General features: G+C 35.7%; 1 non-coding gene and 1 pseudogene across 1 annotated transcript; one reads left to right on the forward strand and one right to left on the reverse strand.

Moving 5' to 3' along the window:
* Nucleotides 1–345: 345 nt before the first annotated feature.
* Nucleotides 346–2,132, reverse strand: LOC100252803 (rhicadhesin receptor-like; annotated as a pseudogene).
* Nucleotides 2,133–6,009: 3,877 nt separating this feature from the next.
* On the forward strand, nucleotides 6,010–9,713 carry LOC100853687 (uncharacterized). Its single transcript, XR_002031792.2, has 4 exons — nucleotides 6,010–6,255; nucleotides 6,348–6,464; nucleotides 7,896–9,255; nucleotides 9,413–9,713. It is a non-coding gene; the product is annotated as an uncharacterized LOC100853687 (transcript).
* The last annotated feature ends 6 nt before the right edge of the window (nucleotides 9,714–9,719 follow it).

The raw sequence follows: 9,719 nt of genomic DNA on the forward strand, positions 1-9,719 counted from the left end.
CAAAATTAACACTTGCAAGATGAACTGAATCTATAAAAAACTAGGCATAGTCTACTTACCTCCAACCATTAATTCAAGTTGCTGTAATCGGTTTCCAAACTCTGATGATCTCCTATGGATGGTGTATTACTGAAGAAAGAAAAACGGTAGATCACGAGTTCGGGACCATCTGTGAAATATATATGTGTGGCTTCCCATCATACCACGTCTCTGCAGATTTGCCACACCCTCCTTTAATGCAACGGAAAAAGTGCGATCATGGTGGAGGACGTGGGTGTGACCACTTCAAAATCACCCCTTCATAGTGGTGAACGTGGAGACGACATGGGGTGATAACAAAAGAAATATCATCATAAATTCACGGTAGAGCAGCAATCAAAGTTTATTCTACTTCTTAGGGGCGAGCTTGGACTTGATTTTCTCAACCTCCTTAGTACCAACCTGGAAAGCCTTAGTCAACACATTGTTAGGCACTGGTGGTGAGGTAGCAAACAAGCTCACTGCAATATTCTGGGTTCCAGGCAACTAGCTATTAAAAACAGATATGACGGCAGTAGGGACTTTGCCATTATTCTTGTGGAAGTGGACCAACCTCTTTGGGAACACAAAGATCTCTCCTTTTTTAATGGACTTGGAAATGAGAGTATTGGAGGTGGTGATGAACCCCACATCCAACTCGCCTTCAAGCACGAACAACATCTCTATAGCACGAGGGTGGGTGTGGGGTGGGTTAGACCATTGGGTGCGAAGTCAATGTGGGAGAGAGCGACACCAAGGGTATTGAGTCCAGGAATCTTCTACACATTAGCAACTGTCACTAGAGACCCCATGGTATTGTTGGTCAAACCTAGTTTCACGAATCCGTCGAAGAAGAAATCCATTGCAGTTATGTTTGTCGCGTCCTTACAGCTGAACCCATTCACCTTTACACCTAATCCACCATCCAACAAGTAAAATTGTCTGATCATTTTCCGCACCGAAGATTCTTAAGTTTCATTAAGAATGAAACACCAATTAATGGCGACATGATTGAAGCAATCGAAGATCAATCAATCCATCAATCAAAGCTTGTGTCAATAATTCATTCCATGAGAGAAACTCAAATCTAAAACTAAAACCCTTCAAGAAGATATTATTATTAAAATAAAAATGAAAGACTGATAGAATCCCCATTAGTATTAGTGTTACTACGAGAAAAAGTATGATGAGGTTCTCCCATTTTGAGCTTTTTCTGTAACGATTTTTTGACATCCTACATCGGATAGGGGGAAAGTTCATGATGCTATATAAGTATAGAGTCTTAACCCTGTAAACGCGTTTTAAAGTCGTGAGGGCTCATTTTGGTCTAAATGGGACAATATCTATACGTTTGGGAGCAGATGGTTACAAATGGTATCAAATCCAATCTTCGACCTCGGTGTGGGGATTTGTTTGACCTCGTAATCTCATGGGACACAACAAGGATGTTACGTCTGCATGGGAGTGTTTGTGACATCTCACATCGGATAAAAGAGGAAAGTTTCTGATACTATATAAGTATAGACTCCTCTTAACCTGTAGACGCGTTTTAAAGTCATGAGTGTCCCTTTGGGTTTAAAGGAGACAATATCTACATGGTTGGGAGCGGGTGCACTCATGACTTTAAAACGCGTTTACAGGGTGGAGTCCATAAATAGACAAACATCCTTATGGGGCCAAACAAACCCCACATCGAGGTCGGGGATTGATTTTGATACCATCAGTAATAACCTACTCCCAACCGTGTAGATATTGTCCGCTTTTGACCCAAATGAACACTCACAACTTTAAAGGGTTAAGAATAGTTTATACTTATATAGCACTAGAAACTTTCCCCCCTATCCGATGTGGGATATCACATCCTCTAACTTCATCTTGGAAAAAATGGAACTTGAGTGTTGACTCTCCCAAATATAGAAGAAAAATAATGGGGAAAATGGAGGAAACTGAGTACCAGAAGTGAGATCGGCAACACAAACGTCCTAAAGCATGTATGGATCTGTAGCAACGATGCTGGAGAAGACAATGAGTATGATGACAAACAAGGCCACAACAGCCACCATGGTTGGAGAAACAAATACAAAGATAATAATGAAACGAAAAAGAGAAGCAAAAGTGAGGTATTGGATTTATAATGATGATTTAAGTATGAGTGGGAATGATATTTATTGTGATAATGGCTTGAAAGGGACAATTCCCTCATAACGGAAAAAGTCATCTCCCACTATTAATAGCCTCAAAAGTAGCTAGCTTATTCAGAACAAAAATACTCCCATCCTATTTTTCCTTCAACTATAACTTTTTTCCCATTTATCTTTTTTATTCTTTTTTTAGCACATTTTCTTTTATTAAAGAGTGTACGTTTTTTAACATATTTTCCAGAATAGTTAAAGTGACCAAAAGGAGGGTAAGGGTATTTTTTTTTCTTCCAAATGGGTCATTTTCAAGGCTATTAAAAGTGGGATATTAATTGTTTTGTAATTATGTCCCTTTTGATATTATCCCATATTTATTTGAGTGTTGTGAGAGGCGAGAGGTGACGTTGATTTGGTGGAGACTGCGCATCTAATAGCACGAAACATGCCTTCTTCCACCGAAACTTCCTTGGCCTTTATTCTGCCCATTTAACTCCCCATTTCTCATCGTGCCGTCCACGGGATCTGACCCATTTGGCCGTGTGTACTCCAAGAAACAGCGTTGCACTGCCCTTTCAACCACCGAAAGCTTTAACCTTTGCTCATAATATTATTATTATTATTTTATCGATTAATACTCGTCTAAAATTCAAATGCACAAGTTCATTCATTGTTTTAGTAATGTAATTTACACGTGTGCCAAGTTAAATTTCGAGTTGGGGGCCTTGGGGCCTATGGCCTTCCTTTGTTTCCTGAAATATGTCATGCTATTAGTTATCTAAGCTGTAAGTGGGCTCTCAATTATGCTGGGGGTGTTTTTTTTTTCATTCTAAAATTTAATTAAACAGGATTATCTGGTTACTTCAAAGTCAAATCCTGAGTTGTATTAGCATTTTAGTGCATTCTTTTAGGATGCTGCTACTTCTGTAGGAGTATGCCATCCTCATCCATAAAAATTCCATGTATTATCATAAGTTGGTGCATGATATTTTGAATTTCCCTTTTAATGTCCTTTTACTGAAAATTTTGAGTTTCAAATCTTCTTATGTTTGTTATTAAATTGCTTTATATTTGTAGAGAGGACTCTGCATTTTTTTTGTCTTCCATCTTTCTTGGAAGAGGGAAGAGAAAGGTTCATCTGGTTGTTTCAATGTCAAATTATAACCGTTAGTATTTTGGTACCTTAAGTATTTCAAATGTCTATAAATTTGCCTTTAATTCAAACCTGGAATTCTAAATTCGCTTATATGTAGACTAAATGGCTTGTGGATGAGCTCTGCATTTTTGTCTTTCTATTGGAAGATAATGGGTGGAGTTGAATATGGAGAGTTCTTATCAAATCACCTCGAATGCAAGGGATGAGGTCGTTGTTTGGTGGAGTTTGGGCCTTGGTAGGATGTTTCCACTTACCAAATCGCCTTGAATGCAAGGAATGAGGTCGTTGTTTGATGGAGTTTGGACCTTGAATATGGAGAGTACTTATCAAATCACCTTGAATGCAAGGGATGATATCACTGTTTGGTGGAGTTTGGGCCTTGGTAGGATGTTTCCACTTACCAAATCGCCTTGCATGCAAGGGATGAGGTCGCTGTTTGATGGAGTTTGGACCTTGGTAGGATGTTTCCAAAGTGACTCAAGAAAAAAATTTCAACCAAAGGCTACGGTTTCCAAGTGGGGCTCATAGCCCTTCCTGCTGATTTTTCTTTCCAAGTTCATTGCTTTGCTTATTTCTCCTCTCTGTGAATGCTAGTTGGTTTCTTTACAAGGTGTTATACAAAGGTTCTACTTAGATGACTTTACAAGAGCAGTCAGCAGTCACCCATTCGGTACGAGCCATGCACCCTCCTTAAATTTGTCTTTTGGTGCACTGACTCCAAAGACACTACAGGGAGATTTCTGAATTTTGGGTCAAATGGACACTTTTGTTTGTTTTGGGGGGCCATTTTGAACCATAACTCTTGTCATGGAGTGGACTGTGGATATCTAGACGTGTGCTTAAATATAATATTCATAGTGGTTCTTAAGTCTTATACATTTTGGCATTGGCTTCAGTTACTTTGAGACTTCGTATGGGGTGTGTGTGTGTGGGTCCTTAATTGAAATGGATCAACTATAAGACTACCACCAAGCTATGCCAATAAGTCTTTTCCTTCTGAATTTCTATAATATATATCATTCTTTTTTATAATAATTTTACATAATTTATTTAATAATTTTTTTTTTCATATTTATTTATTCTTCAATATTCCTTAGTAACTTTTTATAAAATAAATAAATCAATAATTTATTTGCTAAAGTTATATTGTATTTCATGCATTTTTTTCCCTTATTTCTTTACTTTTTTAATACATATTATTCTTTTTTATGAAAATCAAATGATTTATTTACTAAAAATTCTTAATGATTTTTTCATACTTCTTTATCCATTTTTATAAAAAATTAAAAAACTTATTTTTTAAACAACATATGGAAACGATAATAAATAAATAAAAAACAATAAGAGGAAATTGGAAAAAGAAGATTACAAACTCTTTTATATTTGTTCTCGTATACTCTCACTCTCCTCAAATTCTTAATTGAGTACCGGTTTCACTATTTTTAAAACTTGAACCACAAATTTTCAATGTCTACACTTGCTTCCAAAGTTTCAATGGACTTTTTACAACCTCTAGTAATCAATCTATTTGAATAATTTCTTTCATAATGAGTAGGGAAGAATTAAAGGTATACAAACCTAGAAGCAAATTAGGCTCTCAATATAAGAAAGAATTGGGATGGACTTGAAGGTATACAAAAGGATTTACAAGTTAATAAGTGAATGTACTTTGGAAGAACTTTAAATGAGAAGAGAGAAAGTTTTCTAATTGAACACAATTAATTTTTTTTTATCAATAAATACTCTTAAACTCTTTAAGATATAGTTTTCTAGCTTGGGGACCCTAAAAGCAATAAACGAAGCTCAATCTGTCAAACAATCGGTTTAACCTATTTGCTAGTTGTCATACATATAATGCATTTATTGGTGACTATTGGGGTTCAAATTGAACAATTAGTTTGATCAATCCTTGACCAATTAAGGTTCTACCTCAATCTGTGTTACTGGATGAAAGAGAATGTCTAAAGCACACCTCAATTGGTTGAGCCCAATCGACATTGACAAGTTGCACTATAAAGTGCTTAAACAAATTGGTTTTGAGGCTTAGAACCTCTAGTAACCTATGTTCACCTTCTTAAAACCCTTCATAGGATTAGTTTAGAAAAAAAAATTGGATCAAAATTTTGATTTAAAACGAGAAACCATCCACTTTTCATGAGATTTGATTTTTTTATGTTCAAAGATGATTTTAAAAGTTTTAGGTGTAAGGAAAAAAAATTGACTTAATTGCACCTATGAATACCAATTGTCATGGGATTGATCTTCTTCCATGGTTACATGAACTTTCTTTAAATTTTCATAAGTAATCTTGAAAAAAATTGGTTAATTTGAACCGTTAGTAATTTTAATCTTATTTTGTGATCATTAAAACTCGATTAAAAGAACTATTAGATTAAGATTTGCTAAACTTTATTTTCCATATTTCTTTGTTATTGAGATACTTTTATAACTTTATATAAAAAAAAAAAAAAAAACAATTTATTTACTTCTTAAGCCTTCTACTTTCATATTTCTCTCAATGTTCTGTTTTCATATTTATTTATTCTTTAATATATATAAAAGAAAAAATAGATCATTTATTTACTAAAAATTCCTAATATGTTGCTTACATCTTTTTATAGTATTTTAATTCTTTAATATACATTATTCTTTTTTATAAATTTACAATTGGCATTTCTCCCTTACACCTTGGCACCTTGATTTACTTTTGAGCCTGTTTGATTTTTGTGGTTGTTCTTTCGTATTTTGTATGATATTTTGATTTTTAGCTTACACATGGATGGATGCAAAATGTGATCTCTCATTATAGCCGGCATATGGACAGGCAATGTTTTAGCTCCTCTCTTTAAATTTGTTATTATGATATACACTGAAATCACATTGCGATCTTCTACAATATACAGAAGAAAGGAGTCAAAGGACAAATCGATCATTGATTTTGATGAGGTGTGTTTCTATTTTCCCCAGATTATACAAAGGGGTCTATGATCTATGCCACTGTTAGAAATTGAGGATTGGAACTTTCTTTTTGTTTGAAGTTGCAGAGTAATCCAAGGAGGACCTATGGCCCAATCCTCCCACTTTCTCGAGAATGCAAGTGACCATTTTTCCCAAACCGATGGACCTCTTTGATGGGCATGGAGTTGACAAAAGAGGTACGGATACCCTTGTTTTTTCCTTTACTTGGAAGATGCCTATGCGTGAGTTCTGCCTCCTCAGCTGTACCTTTATAATTGTTCACTTTTGGGTTTAGCCAAGGTTTATTTTTCTGTCTCTTATTAAAAATTCTTGCAAATTGTGACATCTTTTTTAAATGAAAAAGAAGAAATGCTAGTCATTTTTCTTACATGATGCTCCAATGGGATGTAGCACAGTCCTGTTCTGGAGAGAAACCAGGACCATTGTAATCCATAATAAAGGGAAATGCTTCAGGAATAGAAGACTAGGGATTTGAGGGTTTGATTGAGGATGAAGATTGGAGATATTGGAAATTAGTTTCAGAATTGAAAATAGAGAAGAGAGGAGAAGCGATTAATTTACTTTCCAGCTAAATCAAATAGTTACAAGAAATCCACCTTCCCTTAGCTTCAATGCCTGTGGTAATAGAAAAATTCACCACCCTCATTGCCCCAAACTTGAATCCCAGCCCAAGCTTATTTTTCCCTTAGAAAGTCATCAATCTCTTTGAAAATTTTCCAGTTGTGTAATTAGTAAATCCCAATTTCACCTTTGGGAATGAATATCAACCAAATCCATGAAAGCATTGAAGATTATTTTCTTACCCTGTTTTTCATGTTGCTCATGATTAACCCATAGAGCAGAATAACACAATGGATCAATGATGAATAGGCTTGATAAGTGATCACTTGAAGAATAGGCTTGAGATTTGATTGGTACCACAAATGTTTAATTAACAAAAAGTTGTTCTAAGCAGTTCTTTGATATTGACAATGGACCAAACAACAGCAAGGAAATCTGAGCAGTGCATTTTCTGTCTTCTAATCTTTTACTTTTACCTTCCCCTAAAGGAAGTGCTTGACAGAAATATGAACAAAGAATGCCTTTTTCACTACATGCTGATTTACATATTTTTCCTCCTGCCTAAATACCATGAATGTATGTCATTTGAAATTCTATCCCTTTCCACTTCTCTGTTTGTTCTCCAACTTTCTATTCCACAGGTTATCAAACATTGAAAATCTATACTATGACACTGATCCCTGAGCTCACATAGTCACATACACACACAGGAACATAGTTGGGGACTTGTAACACATTCCATGGCTCTGGGTGATGAATCATGAACCCTAGATAGGACAAATGGGAATACATGTTTCAATGGTTTGGTAATAGGTGGCCCTACCACTATGGTATTTCTAGAGAATCATGTCCAGAGCCAACAATCCCAATTACAAAATATTGATTTAATCTTCAATGTTTCTCTGAATTGAATTCAAGTACGTGAATCAATATGTATATAGAGAGAGCTCTTCTTTGTTAATCTTATCGGAGCAGCATATCTATAATTTTTTTTCCTCATATAAAACCCTCAGCAAAGGAGGAAATGATTGTGATTGCTTCAACAGCTATGCCAGGTGACAACTGCTGATAACAAATAATGACCAATGGCCAACCATTCTGCACTAGGACAAGCAAGTATTTCCAAACCAGCCACTTTGAAGCAACTATAGATGGTGATGAAGCTCAAAAGAACCAAAATTCTTTTTCTTGCTAGTTGTTTTATTACTGATATTTGCTTTTATATAAATAATTAAACAAATCAAAGTTTTCAAGAACTTCAAACCCAATCACCAAATCTTGTAAAACAGTACTATGAACTGATTCAAAGAAAATGATTTGCTTAAAGTGAGAAGTTACTGAAAATTTTAAAAAAAGAAAAAGAAAAAAGACAAGAGTCAAAAAAGTACATGCCTGGCATTAAGGAAAAGGGTTTAATTGTGCATTATCATCCAAGATCATCTGACCGTGCGGAAACATAGCAAGACTCAGAATCTTCTTGTCAAAGAGAACAAAACAAGTTAGGTGAAAAACGACACCGGCCCATTTGCCTTAATATATGTAGTTGGTATGTGCATACTGCTCCCTGGTTAATTGTTTTGAGAGACCAGTCCTAATTAGACCCCTGTCGTCAAGTTGGACCTCCTAAGCTCCAAAAATGAACAGCTTCATGAATTAATATATTACACCGTCAACTTGAAGCATCGTGCCTAGTTGAATACTTTATTGACAATTGTTCCAGATGCTGATAGTTAAATTGCTTAGCTTCATAGGGTAGATGATACTCACCTTTCATATTCCACTGTTCCAGATGCTCCTCTCTTTCCCTCTCTTTTCAATTATTGACAATGGAATTTTCCATTATCATAAAAATTACGAGGACTTGGTCCATTACCTCACTAAAATAATGTAAGAATCCTGGAAGACTTGCACCACCCAAAAATCACTGTGAGTGGTATGCTGCATGAGATAGTTTCCGGTGTTTCTAAATATTATTGTGACATAATTTATAAGAATCCTATTGGGAAACTCTCTCATGATTAGGCTAGTAAGCTGGATAGAGGTCAGGAAGAGACTAAAATATGGTCAAAAGTCTTTTATTTATTCCGTATTCTTTTGTGTTTAAGTCCTATAAATATTAAATAGGTTCCTTAGTTTGTATCACTAGCTGCATAAAGGGAAGATAGTTGAATTCGCCTTGTGTTTCCTCCCCTTTCTTTTGTTTCTTTTCGCTAGCTGCTATGAAGGTAATGTCCCAGCCCTATATATGCTGCCTCTATGTTATACTAACATGAATGCATTTAATGTCATTTTTTTGTGTTTGCATGCCACATGCCATACGTATACCACAGAAAATTGTGTTGAAAGTATGTATCAACTGCCAGAAGTGCAAGAGAGATTTGCTGAGAGTTGTCACCAAGTTTACTGGTAAACAGAAAACTCAAAGCTTATTTTGTGCTAACTGCTAAATAATATTTTCAGGCAAACAGCCAATTAACTAGCTAGATAAATTGATTAATAGCTTATGCATAGTAGCAATGGCAGGTTGTTACTTGTAAACCAGAGTGTAATTGTGATTGAACAGGTATAGACGAGATAGCTGTGGATATTGAGAAAGGGACATTAACGGTTGTGGGGACTGTCGACCCGGCGTGTCTCACTAAGAAAATCAGGAAAAGTGGAAAGATGGCAGAAATTATCAGTGTTGGACCTCCCAAGCCTCCTGAAAAGAAGGAGCCCTCCAAGACTGAACCCAAGCCACTCCCTGCTTGTTGTAATAATTGCCAAGTTGCTGTGGGCGCGGCCTTCATTTCGAATGAGAACATTTTCTGCTCCATTCTTTAAGTGGGTGTTCCTCAGTCCTCTGCTATGGTTACCATCAGTTTCCCACT

This window comes from Vitis vinifera, chromosome 14 (assembly GCF_030704535.1).
Source record: "Vitis vinifera cultivar Pinot Noir 40024 chromosome 14, ASM3070453v1".
Lineage (NCBI taxonomy): Eukaryota > Viridiplantae > Streptophyta > Magnoliopsida > Vitales > Vitaceae > Vitis > Vitis vinifera.